General features: G+C 49.3%; 1 protein-coding gene across 4 annotated transcripts in view; it reads left to right on the top strand.

The window, feature by feature from the left end:
- Positions 1-23,250, top strand: part of EVA1B (eva-1 homolog B) — a 38,878-nt gene that overhangs the window by 2,456 nt on the left and 13,172 nt on the right. The window contains exon 1 of one of the 4 annotated variants that reach the window (XM_060258605.1): positions 13,969-14,174. The exons of 2 other annotated variants lie outside the window; for them this stretch is intronic. The gene's annotated coding sequence lies outside the window, so the exon portion shown is untranslated. Of the gene's footprint in view, positions 1-13,968; positions 14,175-23,250 lie in introns of those variants that run through there. One more of the 4 variants, XM_060258603.1, reaches the window with a different exon arrangement.

Here is a 23,250-nt window from a genome sequence, read left to right as displayed (position 1 = left end):
TCTTTCCTTCCCTAATATAGTTGGCTGTATTTTTGTCTTGCTCTTTCCCAATTCCTCAAAAGATAGCAATACTTCTTGGACTGTGCAAAGCTGAGCACTCTGCCCATCTTTGGTATTGTGATAAAAAGCAAACTGGAATAGGGGAGTGGGGGGCATGCAGCAGCATGGCAAATCAGTGTGAGCTATGGGGTTTTGTTTTGGTGGATTGCAGGTTAGATGACAGACCGGAGACAAAGATCCTATTGTAAAAAAAAAAAAAGTTGCAAAGAGAATTTGTACAGAGACCTATTTTTGTATTACATCCAACTATTCCTGCATGTCAGCAATAAAGTTTCATAATGTAGAATTAAATCTGTGTTGTGTCAAGAGGGGACTGGCTTCTTTTTGTGGCAGGGTTGCTTTGAGAGCATGGAAAGCTGCAGAATTTGTCTTCTCAAGCATCACTGCTTGCTATTGAAAGGAAAGCTTGACCGTTTTCGCACACAGCTTACAACGCGGTCACGTTCCTGTTCTCTCCGCAGCGTCCGTCGGATTTCCCATTATCTGCGCCGGAGTTACAGGAAGTGCCGCAGCTTTTGCGTAGCAAACGTAAACTGGGTTTTAGCAGTTTACGTTTGCTACGCAAAAGCTGCAGCATTTCCTGTAACTTTAGAGCAGATAATGGGAAATCCGACAGACGCTGCAGAGAGAACAGGAATATGACCCCGTGGTAAGCTGTGTGCGAAAACGGTCCTTGTGTCAGGTAGGCCAGCTCTGCTTTCTCCTGGGACAGGGATGGCCAAATTTTCTTAACTTAAGAGCCATGTAGAATAAATGTTCTACAACTTACAGTTCCTGAAGAGAACCTCTGTCTACAGCATCAGCAAACCTGTGAAATATCATCACCATTACCTCCCATTAGGGGAGGGACAGTGGCTCTGTGGTAGAGCATCTGCTTGGTAAGCAGAAGGTCCCAGGTTCAATCCCCGGCATCTCCAACTAAAAAGGGTCCAGGCAAATAGGCATGAAAAACCTCAGCTTGAGACCCTGGAGAGCCGCTGCCAGTCTGAGTAGACAATACTGACTTCGATGGACTGAGGGTCTGATTCAGTATAAGGCAGCTTCATATGTTATATCACCAACCAGGAAGCAACATGGGGTGTGGCCTCTCTTCTCTGTTTGTTGGACTTACAGGGAACTGGTTGCCACTGTGTGAAACAGGGTGCTGGACTATTCTGGTACATTTGGGTTGTTTGGGTGGGTAGGATTGCCAGATCCAGGTTGGGGAATTCTGGGAGATTTGAGGGTGGAGCCTGGAGAGGACAGGGACCTCAGTAGGGTATACTATCAGAATCCACTCTTCAAAGCATCCGTGTTTTTTTTTCCAGGGCTTTTTTTGTAGCAGGAACTCCTTTGTATATTAAGCCACCCACCCCTGATATAGCCAATCTTCCTGGAGCTTGCAATAAGCCCTGTACTGAGAGCCTAGTAAGCTCGTGGAGTATTGGCTGCAGCAGGAGGGTGTGGCCTCATATGCAAAGAAGCTCCTGCTACAAAAAAAGCCCTAATGGGAACGATCTCTGTAACCTGGAGATAAGCCATTAGTTTTGGGGGATCCCCAGGTCCCAACTGAAGGCTGGCATGGCATCCCTAGCACAAGAGGGTCGAATCTGCAAAGGCTGGCAGTACCACTGAGCTCCTTAACTGTCTTTCTTAACAATCCCCCTTCAAAATAATTTCCCTGTTGCTTGGGAGGCTTAGACCTATGGGGATACCTTAGAACTGGGCATCCTCTTGCAGTGATCTCCCGATTGTCCCTGATCGGGAGGAGAGGCGCTGGACTGAGCTGCCTGGAGAATACTGAGACAACATGGACTTTGCAAGGTTTGCGGGCGGCCCGGTTCATGTGAGGCGCTCGCCGGAGTGCAAAGCCCCTCAGCTGAGTGTACGTGTTCATCAGGGAGGAGCGGGAGGTACTCTGCGAGGGGTGGAGAATTGCGGCCGGGCTCCGCGGGAGGGGGCGCTGCAGTACAACTCAAACAGTGCAGTCAAATCCCCGCCAACTTGGTGGGGAGTGCGGTAGCCACGTTTATACACAAGGGGGCAACCGCGGGCCACGCTGGGCTCTGCCTGCCCGGCCAGTAACTACCCAAGCCGGGAGCAGAGCTACTATCCGGGTAGAGATTGAGTCTGAACGCACGTGCGTAGTACACTCTAGCGGCAGCCCCAGGCATTGCTGTTGGAGGCCCAACAGGGCTCTATGGCATTTCTACCATTCGTGGGAGCCGCCAATGCTCCCATGCTTGAGTGCTGGAATGCGCCCGGCCGGCTGAGCGGCTGCAGTGCTTGGAATCACGGGGTGCAGGAGGCTGTAGCCAAGAGGCCAGGTCCGGCAGAGAACTTGGGGTGGGGGGGGGGCGCTTCGGCTCCCTTGCAAAGTGGACCCTGACAGCAAGCGGGGGGATGACTGGAAGACACTACGGTGGATGGGATCCAACCCCTGCAGCTACAGTTAGAAATGTGACGCTGATAAGGCAAGAACACAGGCCCCTTGGGACTGTGTGCTCACAGGTACATAGCAGTTCCGAGTCCTTCTTTTCCGGGCCTGGCAAGCGGAAGCCCTTGCGGGGCTGTTGTAGGGAATGCACATATTCAGCCACTTTGCGTTGAGTGCAGTTGAGAAGCACCTCCGCCCCCCCCAGGAGAAGCCGCACTGTTGCGCCAGCAGCACATTGGAATGAGTCTGTCCACTCGAGGCTGGTGAGGCAAATGCTCTCTTCCCTTGGTCACTGCTCTCTCGGAAGGTGCCAATGGCAAGTGTCGCCGTGTGATTTTGTCACTGCAGTGGAACAGTTTTTAAAAAGTACAATAAAATAAAGGTGGAACTGGAGTTCATTCACAAGTTCAGAACAATAGACACCCCTCGTGTGGGGGGCGGGGCTGAACAAGGAACATAGGATTCTTTTCTCACTACAGGTGCAGATTGTCTTCCCCCGGAGTTTCTCCTCTGCTCGAACTGCTCCGATTACAGTATGCGTGAGCACCTTTGCTTTACAAGTATTCTTTACCACACCCCTCTCTCCTTCTGCCTGGGATAGAAGGACTCAGATCTTCATTCCTACTTGATGAAGGAAGCTCAGCCTCTCCAAAGCTTGATAACCTGGAAATCTTTTGGGTCTCGAAGGTGCTCCTGGAGACCAACACGTTTTTGTGAGTCACTCACAGCTCACTTCATTCCCAAAGCTCATGTTGAAATAAATATTGCAAAGTTAAGAGTCCAGTAGCACGTTTAAGACCAACAAGGTTTTATTCAGGCTGTGAGCTTTTGTGTGCAAGCACACTTCATCAAACAGGATGGAATCAGGCTTGCCTGCCCATATACATATTTGGCAGAGGTTGAACAGCAAATCAGCATAAAATATAATGAAATGTTTTAACAGATGCAAACAGAAATAACAAGCTAATTTCATAAGGTCATTATAGTTCAGATATAGTTCCAGGAGAAAACATGCAAATAAAAGTCTCAGACTATTAACAGGGATTATATGACCCTGTTGTCATGTCTCAAGTGTGGAGGTAACTGATAGTATTTTTTTCCTTCATTGTGATGTTGGGTGTTGTCTCCTCTGTTGCCAGACCAGAGGAGTGCATTCCAAAATACCATTCTGATTCATTGCATTACAATTACAAGCAGTATTCTGCTATTTCAAATTAAAAATACACTAAAATAAGGAGGATGTATAGCTTGGTAGGAATACAGATGCAAGGATTGACTACATTTAGTCTATGTAGTGAGATAAGAAACCAATATCCCTGTTGAGCCCTGGAGAGCTGTTTGTTCTAAGTGTTGTAATAATTTGTAATTCAGCCATTTCCCTTTCCATTCTCCAGGGTTTAAATCTTGCCCACCCCCTCCCGAAGCTAGTGGCTTCACTCCATTCTGTGTTCAGGGTTGCCAGCCTCCAAGTGCGGCCTGGAGATCTCCCAGAATTAGAACTGATTTCCAAACAACAGGGATCAGTTCCCCTGGAGAAAATGGCAATTTTGGAAGGTGGAGTCTATGGCATTGTAGACTGCTGAGGTCCCTCCCCAAATGCTGCCTTCCCTTGGGTCCATCCCCCCCCCCCAAAAAAAAAAACTCAGGAATTTCTAGACCCAGATTTGGCAACTCTAGAACTTCCACACACACACACAACTGAACCATGCTCCTTCCCCTCCGCTCCAGGCAGAAGTTGCTGCTCCAGATTCCAGATGGTATTTTCCCTCCTTCCCTCCCTCTCTTGAGGAATTTAAGATGGCTTTAGTAGAAAGAAAGGAAGATATAGATGTGCTCTGTCTGCTCCCCCAATCTTGCTGGCTGTGCATGTGGGGAAGGGGGGCTCTGACCCACCAGCCCCCTGGAAACCATTTCCTGTTGCTCAGCAGCTGTAATGGGAACCAGACCCAACTTGGCTTCTCCCGCACAAGCAAGAGGACAAAACAGGGGGTTCTGCAGGGGAGGCGCTTCGTCTCGGCCTCCCAGAAACCTGGGGGACCCCTGAGTTGCTTGGCTCCAGTCCCTAGGTGAGTACAAGTGGAAGGGGTTCCATTTTCCTCTTCCTCCCATCAGGGGTGGGGCAGGGGAGTTAGCCAGAGAAATGAAAACCTTTTCTGTATTTCATGAGACTCTGGCGCCGTTTTGCACAAAAAAGTATAGCGGCTCAGTTCTGGTCTCCTGCAGGTTCCACGTAGGCCCCACGGTCCTTGCACGGACTCCCTGTGGGCATTTGCCACCTTCTAGCTGTGAGGTTTTCTTGCCTGGCTGTGTTCAAGCGGAGAACGTCATGAGGCATTCTCTCACCTCTTCTCTGGGGCTGGGGTTGAGTCAGACTCTGTTGGAATCCATTTACCCTTAACCTCAGTGTTGTAGCAGTCAGCTGTGGCATGGAGGACGCACTCTGCACATGCTCAACAGCACATTCTTTATTATTCATGTTCCTCCTTTAATTGAGGACGGGTCTATCAGTGGCTACCAGCCATGGTGGCTGAGGGGAACCTCCACATTCAGCGGCACTAAACCTCTGAATCCCAGAGGAGGTTATGTCAGGGGATTTGCCTGTCTCTATGCCCTGTTCTTGGCCCTCCAGAGTAACTAGTTGGCCACTGTGTGAGACATACTGAACTAGATGGACCGCCAGTCTGATCCAGCAGGGCTCTTCTATTGCAAACAGTGTGCGTTTGCAATAAAAAGGCCAACGCCATGCTGGGAATTATTAGGAAGGGAATTGAAAACAAATCAGCCAGTATCATAATGCCCCTGTATAAATCGATGGTGCGGTCTCATTTGGAGTACTGTGTGCAGTTCTGGTCGCCGCACCTCAAAAAGGATATTATAGCATTGGAGAAAGTCCAGAGAAGGGCAACTAGAATGATTAAAGGGTTGGAACACTTTCCCTATGAAGAAAGGTTAAAATGCTCTTTAGCTTGGAGAAATGTCGACTGCGGGGTGACATGATAGAGGTTTACAAGATAATGCATGGGATGGAGAAAGTAGAGAAAGAAGTACTTTTCTCCCTTTCTCACAATACAAGAACTCGTGGGCATTCGATGAAATTGCTGAGCAGACAGGTTAAAACGGATAAAAGGAAGTACTTTTTCACCCAAAGGGTGATTAACATGTGGAATTCACTGCCACAGGAGGTGGTGGCGGCCACAAGTATAGCCACCTTCAAGAGGGGTTTAGATAAAAATATGGAGCACAGGTCCATCAGTGGCTATTAGCCACAGTGCGTGTGTATATATAAAAATTTTGGCCACTGTGTGACACAGAGTGTTGGACTGGATGGGCCATTGGCCTGATCCAACATGGTTTCTCGTATGTTCTTAGGTTCTTGTGTTCTTATACTCCAAAGTGGAGGGCACACCGTTGAAAAGAGAGTCCAGTATGGTTGGATATTAAATGAAGTCCTGACCTGACTTGGTAGTTTGCTAGGGTTGCCAAGTCCAATTTAAGAAATATCTGGGGACTTTGAGGGTGGAGCCAGGATACATTAGGAGCCAAGATCAAGGCTGCGACAAGCATAAGTGAACTCCAAAGGGAGTTCTGGCCATCACATTTAAAGGGACGGCACCCCTTTTCAAGGCCTTCCTTCCATAGGAAATAATGAAGGATAGGGGCACCTTCTTTTGGGGCTCATAGAATTGGACCCCCTGGTCCAATCTTTTTGAAACTTGGGGGGTATTTTGGGGAGAGGCACTAGATGCCGTACTGAAAATTTGGTGCCTCTATCTCAAAGAACAGCCCCCCCCCCAGAGCCCCAGATACCTGCGGATCAATTCTCCATTATTTTCTATGGGAATAAATCTCCCTAGGGAATAAAAGAGTTCCCAGCAGACATTTCCCTCCCCTTCCCCCGCTTTCTGATGACCCTGAAGCGGGGGGAGGGCCTCCAAACTGGGGGATCCCCTGCCCCCACCTGGCAACCCTATGGTTTGCTGAGGCCAAATTCAACACCAGAATTCCTCTGATTAAGAATAGTGGCCAGTTTCTTCTTCCTCCAGGCTTTCAAGACCTCCAGGCTAATGCTCTCTCTAAGCTGTGGAGTCTTGCAAGCAAGAAAATCTACTTTGCGAGCTACTGCTGGCATTAAAGTTGTGAGCTACTGCATAAACTAGTTTCCTCTGGAGCCATTTTTCCTGAGTTAAGACAAAATGTGTAAGCCAGAGGCTAACAAACTGCGAGTTAGCTCACACTCATTCCACTTAGAGGGAACACTGCTCCAGGCCAAGCTCACATGCCTCAGATGCTAGTCATGCAAGTGCTGCCGAGGTGGCCCATCTCCAAGTACATGCTCCTGTGGATGGATTCAAGATGCAAACTGGAGCCTGGGGTGGGGTGGTCCCTTGGGCGGGAATGCTGCTGAGGGGATCTGTGCTTGCCAGGCATGAATACTACTCAGAGATGGCCTTCAGTGGCACAAAACCAGAGGGACTTGAAGAGGCCCACTCTGGCCTGGATGACCCAGACTAGCCTGATCCTATCAGATGTCAGAAGCTAAGCAGCAATGGCTGTGGTTATCCTTGGATGAGAGATCACAAAGGAAGTCCAGGGTTGCTACGCAGAGGCAGGAAATGGCCAAAAAAACAACATCCTTGCCTTGAAATCCTACAAGGTAGCTGTAAGTCAGCTGGGATTTGACTGCACTGGGGACCAGTTAGAACAAGCTTTTTGTTTTGGTTGCTTGTTTCTGGTTCTGGTTCACTAGGAGCCCATAGTGCAGGGAGAGCAGAATGCCTTGAGGGGAGTCCAGTGGGGGAGCTGAGGCATGTGAGCCAGCAGCACTGGAGGTGCTTGGAGCCAGACCCCTGCAGAGTCCTTTTGCTTATCCCACTTCCATTAGGGTTGCCAACAGAAAGTTTGAGCTGCTCAGTTCTGATGTCTTCAGCAGCAGTCTGATTTGCAGGGGGATGTGGAATGGTCTAGCCCAGTCTCATCACACCTCAGAAGCTAAGCAGGCGCCCACCCCGTACGGGGAAGCATCGCATGCCAGAATCACTGGTAAGGATTCGTCAAAATGGTGGAGCACCTCATTGGAAACTAGTAGGTCCTTGACTGCCTGAAAAGCAGCAGCCTGCTTCTTTCCCCAGACCCACAGGGCATTTTTATCTAGGAGCCTATGAAGGGGTTCTGCGATGGCCGCTTTGTGGGGCAAAAATGAATGATAGAAATTTAATAATCCCAAGAAACTTTGTAACTCCGTCTTGCACGTGGGGGCCGGGGCGTGGACAATAGACCTGGTCTTGTCGGCCGTTGGGTGGATGCCCGCAGCGTCTACTGCAAACCCCAAGAACTCTACCCTCGACACCCCGAGGGAACACTTCTCCCGCTTTACTTTAAGTCCCGCCGCCTGGAAACGGCGGAGTACCTCTCGCAGACAGTTGCTGAACAGGGGCAGCGATCAAAACATCGTCAAAAAACGTTTGCACCCCCGGGATCCCTTTGAGAAGAGAACCCATTATGATCTGAAAAATCCCCGGAGCCACACTAACCCCGAATTGAAACCGCCGCACCCAAAAAGCTCCCTGTGGGTCACAATGGTCTGGGCTTCTGCTGTCTCGGTGTCCACCGGGAGTTGCTGGTACGCCTGGGCCAAGTCCAGTTTCCCAAAAACCTTAGAGCCCACTAGTGCTGCCAGCACATGGCTGACCACCAGGAAGGGGTGTGGATTGTCCTGAAGTGCCTTATTTATTGTGCACTTATAGTCTGCGCAGATGCGCACATCTCCATTAGGCTTCACTGGAGTGACTATGGGTGTTTCCCATGCAGCGTAGGAAACCAGTTCTAGCACTCCCTGGGCCATGAGGCGGTCTAGCTCCGCTTCAATTTTTGGCTTAAGAGCGAACAGAACTCGCCTGGCCTTCAGCCTTATCGGTCTCACGTGGGGATCGAGGGGTAAGGTGATGAGAGGCCCTTTATAGCAACCCAGAGACCCATCAAACACTTCCAAAAATTCCTGGCACACATGCTTGAAATTTTGCGTTCGCAGCTGCTGCACCCCCACTATCTGAACACAAAGCGGTCGAAACCAGGCCAGCTCCAGTAATGTTTGACCACGAGTATGTCCAGTTTGCCTCTAAAGTTCTTAAACTCTACCCTAAGTGGCCCAACCCAAAATCTGTATGGGTTTTTTTTTTGGAAGTCCCGCAGTATGAAATCAGCCCGTCGCAGCCTGGGCCGGCCACGGGGGCCAAGTTTTCTTAGAGACTCCTCCGAAATTATGGAGATGGAGGAGCCTGAATCCAGCTCCATTAGGCATGGAGCGCCCTCGATTCAGACCGACACCTTGACCTTATCGGGGGCGTCGAGGGGCAAGTTCATTACCTGCAGGCTAGTCAATGCGGTCGAGTAGTCGTCGGTCGAGTTGTGGTTCGTGGACTGGCGTCTGCGGGTGGCCTTGGTCCGGCAAGCCCGCGCTATGTGGCCCACTCTTCCACAGTTCCTGCAGTCTACGTTGCGATAGGGGAAGTCCTGTCGCTCGTGTGGATCCCCACAGCTGGCGCACTTGGTGTTGCCTGGTCTCTCGGTTGCTCGTGGCCGATTGGTCGCTCTCGGCCCCATTCCTGGTTGGCGACGGAGCTGGTGTGCCTCCTCCTCCTCCTGGTTGCCCGGCAACATCTCCTCTTGGTGGCGGCTTCTGCTCACGGGTTGTGGAAAGCTTTGGTGGCTCTCTCGAACGCTGTGGCTTTGTTGAAGGCAAGTTGGAGGGTGAGCTCCTCCTTTGCGAAGAGCTTTTGCTGCAATCTTTCATTTCGGAAGCCCCAGACTAATCGATCCCTCAGGGCTTCATCCAGCTTGTCGAAGCTGCAGTTCTCCGCAAGTTGGCGGAGGGTGGCCAGGTAGACTGTGGCCGTCTCTCCCGCCCCTTGATCCCTCTTGTGGAAGAGAAATCAGCGGGCGATGAAGGATGGCTGGGGCAAGAAGTGCCTGGTCAGGAGTCTGACTATCTACTTGTACGTTTTCTCCGTGATTTTCGCGGGGTCCGAGAGACCCTTTGCGATCTTGAATGTGGCCTCCCCGCAGACACTCAGGAGCACATCTCTCTTACAGCTGTCGTCCATGATCATGTTCGCTCGTAGATAGCAGTTGACCCACTCCGCGTAGGTCTCCCACCTATCGGGGTTGGCAGGGTTGAACTCTGCAAGGTGGCCCATCGTCACACTCAGGTTAGCCATGGCGGCGGTGGCGGCGGGTGCTTCAGTCTCCCTAGACTGCGTGTCTTCCTCGTCTCCAGCCAGGTCGGCGAAGTCCTGCTTGGGGAGTTATCTGGCTAGGATCCCACCTTCGTCGCCACTGTAATGTACTGAGTGATGTGTTAAAGGCAACATACTTTATTGGCAAGTACATCACAAGGGAAGGACATGCGGGCTGGGTCCCTATTATATACATACCCCAGAACAACCCTCCGTCTGGCCAGGTCCAATCCTGGCCAGTTAAACTTCCTGCCACAGATCTTGATTGGCAGACGTATTAACGAGCTACATCCGGGGACCAGTGGACTTCCACTGGTCGCCTCTGTAGCGTTCGCTGTGTTGTAACATCACGACTGAATTGCAAGACATAACAACTTGGATAAGGAAGGCTCTGCAGAGGAAGACAGTGGCAAACCCACCTCTGCTTCTCACCTGCCTCGAAAGTCCCTTGCTGGGGCTATCATGTCGGCTGTGACTCAACGGCACATGCATAATTTGCAAGAATCAGCAGGTGATCCTTTTCCTAGCATGGAGCTTAGAGCATTGCAGGTGGGTGGTGCCCTTTCCATACTGTAAGAGAGTGGCTTTCTGGGAAGTTTTTGGCTCCTTATATGCTGCATGCCTGCTGCTGTGTCCCATGTCTCGATTGCTCCACAATGCCATGGGTCAGGGCCTTCAATGGGGCTCCTGGCTGCAGACCTGAGCAGTGAGGTGTTCTTGGGTGCAGGGCAAGGAGGTGTTTTTGTCTCCTCCTCTCTCTGTGGTGGAAATGGGCTGTGTACCCCACCCTCCCCAGAGTATTCTGAGCTATGAAAGTGCATGTTTTCTCCTCTGTCTCCTTCTCTTCTTGATTTGCCTGTAACCAATCCTCAACATTCAGTGCCTCAAGATTTATTTTGGGGAGTCATTTCCCCCCATTTCTTTGGGTTTTTTAAGTTAAAAACATACTTTATTTAATCAAAAAGCAATATGACAAAATAAGAAAAATAATTTTACATAAAGCAATTAAACTTGCAAATAAGGTAACTTTGAGTGAAAATGAGGATAGTATTATAATAGGAAGTATTAGTTGGGGGTGTATTGTGTGTGTGTGCGTGTGCCTGCACCTGGAAGCCATGGCAACCACTGGTGACTGACCCCAACTGGGGGCCTGGAGGATATTTAGAGAAGTGGCTGAATAAAGTCTGCCCCTGCCCTCTTGACTGCTGGTATTCCAAGGAGCTCCCCCATCCAAGTACTTGCCAGAGTTGACTCTGCTTAGCTTCCAAGATCTGATGAGAACAGACTTGCCTAGGCTATCCAGGTCAGGGCATTCCCGCCCCCCTCCCCATTTCTCAATTCACAAAGTCATATATTTCTGCCTTCCTGAGCCCGCAGAAACTCCCTCCTTTGTCTATGGGATTTGGTGCCCCACGGAGACCATCAGGTTAGTGCAGTGTCAGCTAATTCTGTGGGTCAGGCAGCGGTTAAGAAAATCACAGCTTTGGCCCTGAGGGATCCTCTGTCCATTTCTCGGAGGATGGAAGGGCGGGACGGATAAAAGTGTTTTTTAATAAATAATACAATAAACACAAGTTGGCAAGTGCAGCCAATCCATGTCTCCATCACCCCTTTGCTGTACTTCAAGCCTCTTTACTTTGACTTAATAATTAACCAGGTTTTGGAGGCCATCCAGGTCTGGGAAGGCAAGAATGTGAGTTTTAGCTGAACTTTTTCCAGTTGCCGCACAGTTGAGAGGAGGGAGCCAACGCTCCCTTAAAATCAGGGCCAGTTGAGAGTGAGTTCCTCTGAACTTTGAACCTTGTAGATTTTCCATCATGGCTCAGGGTAGATCAGGGTCCCTCCACTGCCCATCCAGACTAGGGACTTGAGCACTTGTAGAAATGACCCCCTAATAACACATGCCTGTTCTCCTAGTCCACATGAATAGAACTCCCTGATCAGCCAGTCACCTCTTTCATTGTTCTGCAGCTATAGACAGAGTTGTCCCTCCAGAAGGGAGCTGTCCTGGTGGGAGGCATCCATGACTTCAGTCCATCCAATCCCTTCCCCTGTCAACAAATAAGGGGCCCAGAATCTCCTCATTTCCCCTGTCACCTTCTGGCCAGTGGCTGGAGAGTTCTTTTGGCTGAGTGACCTGACTTCTTGCCAAGTGCCTGGAGGGGACCTGCCCTTGCTGCAGTCTTGGCCTGGCCCGGCTCATCTCTGCTGATGTGTCACATTTTTTGCATTTCTCCCATCATCCATCCATCCGGATATTTGTGCTGGGGAAAAAAACAGGTTCTGGCTGCCCTTGCATCCACTCCCCCACTTCAGCTGAGCTGAGCGGTTGGCCACTGCGCTCCCCCCTCTTCCCCCCCCTCCAGTCCCAGGAAAGCAGCAGCAGCCAAACTGCAGCAAGAGAACAAAAATGTGCCTCAGCTGCAAAGGAAGTATGTGGCTTTTGTGGGGCCCAGGTCAGGGTGCCTTTGGGTGACCATCTCTTTCCCAGTCTTGTATGCCGCTCTGGGAGAGTTTAGTGCCTAAAAAAAGTGGTGCACTGCTGAAGCGCTGTTCTTGACTTCAGAGGCATGAAAGGTTATAGGGAAGTGTCTTCTGCACACGTTCAAAAGCACTGGCTTGGAACGGAACCCCAGCACCCATCAATATCTCTCTCTGCAAAGCCCACAGCACATGGAGAATTCCGAGGGGAATTCTCTTAGCTGGAGAAGTCAGGGCATAGGCTGCTTCCCATTTACCCCCTGAGCCTATTTAATACACAGTGCCTGTTTTGCTAACCAACAGGTTCCCACCCCCTCAATTTTGCAACTAATGTTTGATGGTCCCAAACCTGGAGATCTGTTGATCAGGCTCTTGGGAACAGATGATCCCACCCTAGCATTGGGGTCGAGAGGGGGCACTGATGTGCCAGAGTCCTCCTGCTGACCCTTCTGCAGTTGTGCTCTATCATCTAGCTTTCCAGAAACCACAGCTTTCAAGGACATGAGGGTTTGAAAAACATTCCAGGGCAAGAGGTCCAGCTGCGGTGTCCTGAGGGGCTGGGTTTGGGGAGTTGTTTGTGACATTCAGGGCGGCAACAGGAGGAAAGGCCAATTTTTGCAAAGCCTCTGCCACCAGTCTCCAGGGGGAAGTGATCTGACCACAAGGCTGGCATTCTGTCCTGCTGGGTTGATCTAAATTTACTATGCAATGCTCCGCAAGGTCCCATTTTTGGACGCAGGATGCAATTTGGCTGTAGGGCTGGGACACCACTTGGGCCACAATGCACTTGGGTGTGGCCCCAGAACCTTTACTTTATTTACTGCAAAGTGGCTTACATCTTTCTCCTCTCCTGAACTTATTGAATACATGACAACCCTGTGAGGTGGGTTAGACTGAGAGTATTTGTCTGGCCCAGGGTCGCACAACAAGCTTCCTCAACACAAGTGGGGATTCAAACCCAGATTCTAGTCCTACATTTTAACCAGTACACCACACTGGCTCTCCTCCACCTCAGTCTTGGAGGGTAGGAAATCATAACAGGGTGCCTTTGAGCATGGGCAGAGTGTCCCTGGTCACAGAAATAATAGGCAGCCGTCCCTCAGCAGCAGATGTGGTAGTGTGACTTGAATGTCGAATGTAGGGTTGTCAGGTCTGTGTTGGAAAACACCTGGAGATTTGGGGGTGGATCTAGGAGAGGATGTGGTTTGGGGAGGGGAGGGGCCTCAGCATGATACAATGCCACAGAGTCCACCCTTCAAAGCAGCCATTTTCTCCAGGGGAGCTGATCTCTGTTAGCTGGAGATCAGCTGTAATAGTGGAAGATCTCCAGGCCCCACCTGGAGGCTGGCAACCCTAGTTGAACGAGATCCAGCGCCACTCCTTGAACCCAGGGGCACCTAGAGCGAGATGTTAAGCCAAAATGAGGGGGTGGGGGTTATCTCTGCTGACTATACAAACATTCCCAGCCGGTCTCTGTGCCAACCTCTAGGGAAATTCAGGAGAAAAGAGGGACTTTTGAGCAAACTGCCCTCGTTCCTAGGGACTGCGGTTCCCTTGAAACAAACACCAAAACCCCAGAAAAACCATCTTTGGGGGGCTCTTTCAAATTGCCAGTTTCCAAAAGTACCACCACCTGTATTCCTCTTTGCCTTTTTTGGCTTTGGGCCCGGGAGTCTAGAACCCGGAGAAACACAGCAGGCCTTCTCTCCTCCCGCACACACTCACTGGCGGCTTCCTGCTCGGCGGGAGGCGGCGGCTTTGCAGTCCAAAGAGAGGCAGCCTGCTCTCTCCCTTTTATTTACTGTGCGCTTCCAGCTGCAAGGAAGTGAGCCGCAGTTTCCACTGGCAGCTCCCTCCCGACTCAAGGGGCTCCTTTGGAAAGCGAGTCCTTCGCTCGGCCCCCCTCTCCGAGCCCCCTCGCTTCTGCCAGAGGCTGGGAATGGAGAGAGCACAGCTCTGGTAACGGTTCGCCGGCACTGCTCCAGGTAAGCGCGCACAAGGGGGCTGGCGCTGCTCATTCCCCCTCCAGGGCTCCTAGGAAGGGGTATTTGGGGTGGTGCAGCTTAGCTATGGGGCTGTGTGCCACTGTCAGGACGCCGGACCCCCAGGAAATCTTGTTTCGGTTTTGGGAAAGGATAGGGAAATGCTGGCTCTTAAGGCTTCCAGGGGGCAGGCGCCAGCGGGGGGGGGGGGGGGGGATGTCGGAGGTCGGTTACCGGGAAAAGAGAAGCCTGCACGTGCTCAGAGGCACGCTGGCCATGAGCACAGGCACCAATTTAAGTCCCCAGCTTAGAGGAGGACGGACATCAGTTGAAGGAAGAAATAAGTGGGTTTTGAGCGGTCCGGGGAAAGAAAGCCCCTGTTTTAAAAGGGCTCCTCCAGCACATTCTAACTTTATCCAGCTTGAGGGCATGTCCACGGAGTCCCTTCTAAAGTGTCAAGAAACCCAAAGCTGACTTCCTGGTTCTTTTGAACTTTTGGTGTTTTGTTGGGTATGGAAACAAAAACCCACAGTTGAAACTTTTAAAATGTCATCTCATGAGCACCAAGCAGGCTGTTCGGGTTGCTTCTTGATAATAGAACTGTTTTGGAGAGAGGAGGTCTGGGGACTTAGTGGGATTTAAGTCGTTTTGTAATTAAGGTCCCAGAATGCAATGGGTGTGAGGGGTGCATTCTGTGCATGTTCAGAGGCACTCTTGTCTTTACTAGAATTTAGCAGGTCCTGAGTTTCTTACAGCTTTACACATCCTGCCACTAAAAGCAGACTTGTGGAGTAATAATTCTGGCTTCCACCGGATCCCCTCCCACCCCACTTCCTGTACTCCAGGTTTTCATATAGCAATGGGTCAGATAACCAATAACCAACCAAAGCCAGCACTTGGCAATTTTGCCTAGGAGGCTGACTCTCATTCTGCTCTTTTCCCGTTCATCCTACACAGCTGGACCAAAACTGGAAAGGTTTCCGGCTTAAACTCTCCGGCTCAGATGGATTTATCATCACAGCAGTTCGAGTGGTGTCTGGAGAGGGCTGGGGGTGGGTGGTGGGTTGTAGCCAGGATTTGCTGGGTCATCTGCAACTGCTTTTTATTTCCCTTTGAAATTCCTCTTTCTCTTCTCTTTTTTTAACCCTTTCCCTCTCCCCCTTCCCTATCTGGCCAGACATTCTGGAAGTACCATATTTTAGAGAGAATCTCTGATACACCTTTTAAACCAAACAAGCAAAAGAAGGGCAGGGTTAATCTTCAGCTCAGTAAACAAACAGGGAGACTCAGAAAGGGCTGAATCAAAACAGCTGATGTATCCCTAACACTATTTTTGTAATCAATGGGACAGTTTTAATGAGCACCTTTGGGCAGGACTGTGCCATTCAAGCCCCCTTCGCAGAAAAGGACGTTAGATAATATATTTTATCCTGCTTCCTTTTTAACAAACAAGGCAAAAAAGAGCATGAATACCAGTTGATGAGAAGTAGTTGTTCTTGCCCTCTGGGCTCAGGCACCTCCTGGTTTCTGTGCAGTTTCACAAATATTTTTGCAGGCGATTTTTTTTTTACATAGTATTTTTCCTTCCATTTTTGCAGTAGTGCTAGGCATTAGAGGATGCAGAGGAGTATGTGTTTAAATGCAATATCAGGGGCAGAGGAGAGCAACAAGCTATTGAAGAGATAATAACTGTCATTACCTTCCTGCAGAAAGTATCTGTGTGAACTCCCACACTCCTGATCTAAACTGAAACTTTTGGCATCTGTTTAGCAACACACCCAGACAGACAGTGGACATTCAGCAAACACATGAGAGGTGGTGAATACACCATCTCTGCACAGCTGCCTGATGTTCTCCCTGGTGTGGTACCCTGCCTGGTTTACATTGTATTTGTGCTAGAATCTTGCATTCACAGGTGTGTTTGTTTGCAAATGTGACCAGCATTGGCCTTCATGAGCTGGTGATTTTCTGAGCCACCTGGTGTCTCCAAAGGTCCTAGAAGAGGGTCTCTGCAAAATGCACATCTGCGTTTCCTTGCAAATTCTCTGGCCTGTCTGCCTCCTACTCCATCCATGTGCACAGGGCTTAACATCAAAATCCAAATGAGATCATCTCTTGCCCCCCGATATTTGAAGTTTAGCAGAGCAAGGGAGCAGGCAAACAGAAAAGGAGGCTTATCTGGGGGGGTTTTCAGATGGTTTTAAGGATTTATTTGAAATATTTGCATCCCTTCTTGCATTCCTAAACAGCCTATAAATAAACAATGAAATATTGGTGTGTGTGTTTAAAAAAAATTGCTCTGCATTCAATACAGATCAGTTAGCCTGGAAAAAATGGCCATTCTGGAAGGTGGACTTTGGCATTATACCCCAGTGAAGTCCCTCCCCAGACCCTGCCATTCTCAGGCTTCACCTCCAAAATCTCCACGCATTCCCCAACCCAGAGCTGGCAACCCTACCAGTGGCGAAGCATAGAAAATTCTTCCTTCACATCTGCACTCCATGGGCCCAAGAGGTTCCTTCATGGAGAAAGGGCAAAGCTCCTTGTTGGAATTTAAACATTTGAGATACTGCATATTTCTATATAAATATCTTTGTTCTGACTCAGTTTCCTTAATTTTCCTCTGCCTTTTCTTGCTGGTTTGTTCTCTGGGACTTTGCATTCCATGTGAATGTGTGTCCGTGTGTGTGTGTGTGTGTGTGTGTGTGTGTGTGTGTGTGTGTGAAGTGCCATAAAAAACTTCTGACTTAAGGGGCGCCTATGAATTAATGTCCTCCAAAACAACCTATTGTAAACAGCCTTGCTCAGGTCTTACAAATTGAGGGCTGTGGCTTCCTTGAGTCCATCCATCTCATGGTAGGGGCCCCTCTTTTCCTGCTGCCTTCAGCTTTTTGTAGCATTATTGTCTTTTTCAGTGACCGTTGTCTTCTCATAATATGACCAGAGTAGCACAGCCTCAGCTTAGTCATTTTCGCTTCTAGGGGAGTTCAGGCTTGATTTGGTCTAGAACCCGCTTATTTGCTTTTTGGTGGTCCACAGTATCTGCAAAACTCTCTTCTAACACATTTCAAATGAATCAGTTTCCTTCCTGTCAGCTCTCTTCATTGTCTGACTTTCCCCATGAACGTTCACATTTCATCTGTGCACCTTCAAACTGAATCCAGAACTTCAAGAGAGGGGACTCTGCCAGTCAGGGCAAATGTACCCCAACTCCTGAGGCACCCTTTTAAAAATTGTATGTTTAAATATGCAAGTGTGTGTCTGTACCTGGAAATCATGTTGATGGTATTGCTCTTGGGTCACAGAAAAAGTGACATAGTATTATGCTTCAAATAAAGCAGGCTAATTGCATTTACCCTGCGATATGCAGTCATCTGACCTCTGAAGCTGTAGACCCAAACCAAAACAACTATAATATGGGATCTGGATCACTGTTCTAGGATTAAAGGCATGTTATATCCTAAAGAATCTATATGTGACTGAAGACTTTCTGTGGGAGTTGACAGTGTGGCATACCAGAGGACAGACCAGACTATTTTTCAAGGAAATGCTCCAAATATGATAAAGATACTTGGGAATGTGCAACAAATACGAAGGACATATTGACAAAGCAGAGCAATAATATCTGTGGGAAATGATTGCTGGTGACTGACCCCTACTGGGGGCCTGGAGGACATTCAGGGAGGTGGCTGAATAAAGCCTGCCCCTGCCTCCCAATTCCTGGTATTCCAAGGAGGTTTCCCATCCAAGTGCTTGCCAAAGTCAACCCTGCTTAGTTTCTGATGAGATCAGGCTTGCCTAGGCTGTCCAGGTCAGGGCAACTCCTGATGTATCCTTAAATGTCTCAGGAACAGAAAATGACCACTCCTGTCCCACGAGAAGTCTCTCGTGGCTTTCTCCACAATAGGAACAGTCTCACAGGCGAAGGAAGCTCTGCTTATGTATTTGAATCAATTTGCAAGTCCTGCTGTCTCTTCCACAATGGTTGTGGATCAAAAGTCAGCATGGAATTAGCTCTGACATGGAGAAGCTGTTGTTTGCAGTGTAAAAAAGGAACTCTGCATGGACTCAAGAGGCACCTCTGGTTAACACAGCCCAGGACCTGGTACTGGCATCCAATCTCTGATTAAGCAACTGCTCCTCAGAGGGTCTTAGGTGCTTTCCCTTACTCTAAGAAATCATAAGAATAGAAGAGCAGCTAGCCCAGCATTCTGTTTCTCACAGCAGCTGAATCCCCAGAAGGCCTTTGTGCCGGGTTTTGAGAGACGTCCTCCACCCTAGAATTCACCTCAATAATTCAACCATTCAGTTTATGAGTTGGAACTGGGCTGCAAACTTGTAGCTGGCAGGAAAGAGGGGGCCGAAGTTTATCATCTCACACTGCGCACCCAAAGGGAAGAGAGGGAAACAGTCAAATGGCAGTCCTCTTCTTCTGAGCTACAGGAAGATCAAAACAACCTTTAGGGAGAGACAGATTCTCCCAAGGGGAGATTATTATTTCCTAGGACATTGAAAGAAACTGTCTTCCATCTTGCTCTTCTCTTTGACTGGGCAAAAGCCTGAAGGCCTAAACCTTTACTCAGGGATTCCATCTTGCCATCGTGGTGAAGCAAGAAATCCCAACTACAGTAACACTTAATTTAAAACTACTGAAATTTCAAGTAAAGCTAGCCTGTCCTAATTAAACATTGTTTAGGATAAGTACTGAGTGTAGGAAAGGGGATTGTATCTTTTCACTTTTTCTTTATATCCTTGATCAGCATGAATGCTTGAACATACCATGTGTATTCTTTTTATCTATTTATTACATTTCCTTATCTTCTGAATATTCATTATCTGACATCTTTACCCACACAATAACTATTTGGTCTTGTTACCTGAAACACAGTAATGGGGAGGGGCATAGGGTTGCCAATCCCCAGATGGGGGCAGGGGATCCCCCGGTTTGGAGGCCCTCCCCCCGCTTCAGGGTCGTCAGAAAGCGGGGCGGGGAGGAAATTGTCTGCTGGGAACTCTGTTATTCCCTATGGAGATTTATTCCCATAGAAAATAATGGAGAATTGATCTGCATGTATCTGGGGCTTGGGGGGGGGGCTGTTTTTTGAAGTAGAGGCACCAAATTTTCAGTACAGCATGTAGTGCCTCTCCCCAAAATATCCCCCAAGTTTCAAAATGATTGGACTAAGGGGTCCAATTCTATGAGCCCCAAAAGAAGGTGCCCCTATCCTTCGTTATTTCCTATGGAAGGAAGGCATTGAAAAGGTGTGCCATCCCTTTAAATGTGATGGCTAGAACTCCCTTTGGAATTCAATTATGCTTGTCACAGCCCTGATCTTGGCTCCACCCCTATTGTTTCCTGGCTCCACCCCCAAAGTCCCCAGATATTTCTTAAATTGGACTTGGCAACCTTAGAGGGGCAGCAGATAAGCACATCCTGTAAACAGCAACACAGATCCAGATTGCTAGATATGCATTGCCATCTAGCCCGAGATGCTATCAGAACTGCTTGTGATAGCTGTTAGAATCATAGAGTTGGAAGGGAACTCTAGGCTCATCTAGTCCGACCCCCTGCACAACGCAGGAAATCCCCCCCCCCCCCGCTAAATTCACAGGATCCGCATTGCTGTCAGATGGCTATCCAGCCTCTGTTTAAAAACCTCCAAAGATGGAGAGCACACCGCCTCCTGAGGAAGCCTGTTCCACTGAGGAACTGCTCTAACTTTTAGGAAGTTCTTCCTAATGTTGAGCTGGAAATGCTTTTGATTAAATTTCAACCCATTGGTTCTAGTCCTACCTTCTAGGGCCACGGAAAATAATTCTGTGCCATCCTCTATACGACAGTCCTTCAAGTACTTGAAGATGATGATGATCTTATCACCTCTCAGCCGCCTTTTCTCCATGCTAAACATGCCCAGCTCTGTCAACCTTTCCTCATAGGACTTGGTCTCCAGACCCCTCACCATCTTCATTGCCCTCCTCTGGACTCGTTCCAGCTTGTCTATATCATTCTTAAAATGTGGCGTCCAAAACTGAACACAATACTTCAGGTGAGGTCTTACCAGAGCACAGTAAAGCAATACCATCACTTCACATGATCTGGACACTATACTTCTGTTAATACAGCCCAATATTCATATTGCATTTGCCTTTTTAGCCACCACATCACACTGTTGACTCATGTTCAGCGTATGGGCCACTAAGACCCCTAGATCCTTTTAATGCATACAACTGCCCAGACAAGTCTCCCCTATCATATAACCATGCGTGGGATTTTTCTTACCTAAATGCAGAACTTTACATTTATCCCTGTTAAAATTCATTTTATTTGTTTCAGCCCAGTTTTCCAGCCTGTCAAGATTATCCTGGATCTTATTTCTGTCTTCTACTGTATTTGCAACCCCTGCCAATATAGTATCATCTGCAAATATAATATGCATTCCCTTTATTCCTTCATCCAAATAATTTATAAAGATGTTGAACAAAACAGGCCCCAGGACAGATCCTTGAGGCACTCCAAGAGGATGAGGAACCATTCACAAGCACTCTTTCGGTGCGATCTGTCAACCAGTTATTCAGTTTTTCTTAATCCCACCCCCCAAGCAAGGGAAAGGGGCAGTGTCACTAAGTGGAGATTTGGCAACAGTTTTCTGGCCTCTCAGGGACCCAAAGGAACTGGGGCTTATGAATCTGTTCCTTCACACAGGGCATGGAACCCAAAGCCTGCCCCTGCAGCCTCCCCTGTGCTGCCTTTTGAACATAAAGGTGTCATTTAGCCATTTTGGTCACAGAAGGAAGGACTAGGCACACTGATTAATCAATATATTGCAGGTATAGAGAGATATGAGTGGGTGGGAGTCCTGGAAGTGTTGCTCCAAGTCAACCATAAAGATGTTAGCATACTGTGGAGCTATGCAGGTGCCCATGGCTGTACCTTTGATCTGAAGGAACAAGTTGTTACCAAATCTGAAGTGGTTATGGGTGATGTGGCGGAACCGGCCCGATTCTGCCTTCAGACCCGGTCCCGTCAGCTCCCTATTGAGTCGCCAACTCCTGGAGGGAGCTATTTCTCCTCCTGCCCCTTGGGCGCGCTGCCACCACCTGCTCAGTCCCGGGGTTCAGATTGAGAGGAACAGGACTCCCAATCCCCCTCTCCAGCTGTGAGGCCAGGCCTCAAGGTCCTCTGCCACCCTGCACTTGGGTTTCACAGAGACCTCAGCGCTTCTTTGGGGCACCCCTGGAGGATTGGCACCTTATCCAACTGCATGCCTTCCCCCTTCCCCGGGGCCCCCTTCTCAACACAGCGTGGTCTCAAGCGGTCTGGGGATCTAGGTGGTACAGAGATTGACTGCCAGCATTTAAACAGTAAAAATATATTTATTTAAAAAGAGAAAACGATAGGAAAAGAAAAACAAAACAAAAACAGTTGCGTTTAAAAGGTTAGCACAGCACAGCACACAGCATAACAAAGAAAAGTTGATTATAAACGCATCCTGCTGGCCCTGATCTAAACTTGCCCTGTCTTGTGAATTACTTACTTAGTCCGCCTGCCTGGGGGCCTCCCCGGCAGGAGCCTCCATTGCTCACCACATGCTTGCTCGAGCCCCAGTTCAAATCTGGCTTCTCTTCCTGCCTAACACATGCAAGGAACAACGGCACTTCCTGCCTCTCTAGGAGATTTTCCCCCTAGCGTTGTTGGTTTGGCTCTGGAAGGGAGGGGGGGAGTGAGGGGAAGGCTACAAAGCCGGCTGAGGGATTTACTGACCCCTGCCAAATGAAGCACCACCACTGCCTAAAATGGCGTTTCTCCACACGTCCCCCTCCTTAAATTCTGAGCCGGAGGGGTTGCCTCCTACAGAGGTGACCCCGTAGCAGAATCCAATCAAACAAGGAGAAACCCATTAACCAAAATATTACACAAACATCCAGGTATTTCTCCAATAATACACAAAGTCCCACAACCTAGGTGTCCATGTCCTTTCTGGACAAAACGTTGCATTGCTGCATGCAGAAGGAATGTCCAGTCTTTAAGATGTACTCCTCCATCTCCCAGGACCACCTCTGGAGTTTGGTGCTCTCCCTCCGTTGCTGCTGTGGCTGGGGTGAGTGGCCCATCAAAGGAGCAAATTCCTGGCCCCACATCTGAGGTTGGAAACTGCCCAGTTCCCACAAAGTTGCTTCTTTATCCCTCATTGGTGGAATGTTCCCTCTGTCCACTCTGTCCTCCCAGAAAACCACCTCTGGGGCTCCAAACAATTGCTGTCCCAGCTTCTTTTTGTCTCCTTCCTTCCTACCTATATGCACCACCAGGGACCTCGCAGAGAATGGCTGTGGTATATTCACCTGCACCACTTTAACTGCCTTTCCCGTCTTCTCCATAGCCACCACATAAGTAGCCTCGTCTAGGTCATCCACAATCACATGGGGTTCCCCCCATTCCACTTTCCGTTCACCAGTATGAAGTGGCAGGACATCCATCACCCTAGCCCCTGTCTCAACTTCTGAGAACTCCACTTTCTGGTCCCTTGCCACCTCACACAGTGGATCCAGCCTAGGGTCACTTTGAACCTCAGACAGGAACATTTCTGGCTCCCTCAGACTTCCTATCATCTGTTCCTTCAAGCCACCCCTAGTCCCACTGTTTCCAGAACACTTAGCCAAAGTTTGATCTGGGTTCTCCGCCCCCTCAGTTGGTTTTTCAGTGTCAGCCAACTGAGCTCCTTCCTGCCTGGAACGCTCCACAGCATCCTGCTGCCCTTGTTGAAATTGGCACCCCTCTTCCCATTGGGCACACCCGCCTGCAGGGCTTGAGACAGGCTGGTCCTCCCCCTCCCTGGTTGGTGGTGAGGTGGCTTCCCTAAAGTTGCCTTCCTCCCCCCACCTTCCCCTGAGGGTTTGGCTTGGGTGCTCAGTCCCCTCGGTTGGTTTTTCAGCACTACCCAACTGACCCCCTTCCTGCCTGGAAGGTCCCACAGCTTCCCAGGACTCCTGTCTGCCTCGCTTCAAGACGACCTGTTTTGAGAGCGTCTCGGACGATCCCACCTCCTGATCCACAGCTACTTGGTGAACCGGTTCCAACCTA

Source organism: Heteronotia binoei, chromosome 17, assembly GCF_032191835.1.
Source record: "Heteronotia binoei isolate CCM8104 ecotype False Entrance Well chromosome 17, APGP_CSIRO_Hbin_v1, whole genome shotgun sequence".
In the NCBI taxonomy this organism is placed as follows: Eukaryota; Metazoa; Chordata; class Lepidosauria; order Squamata; family Gekkonidae; genus Heteronotia; species Heteronotia binoei.
This window is presented reverse-complemented; position numbering and strand designations above follow the sequence as displayed.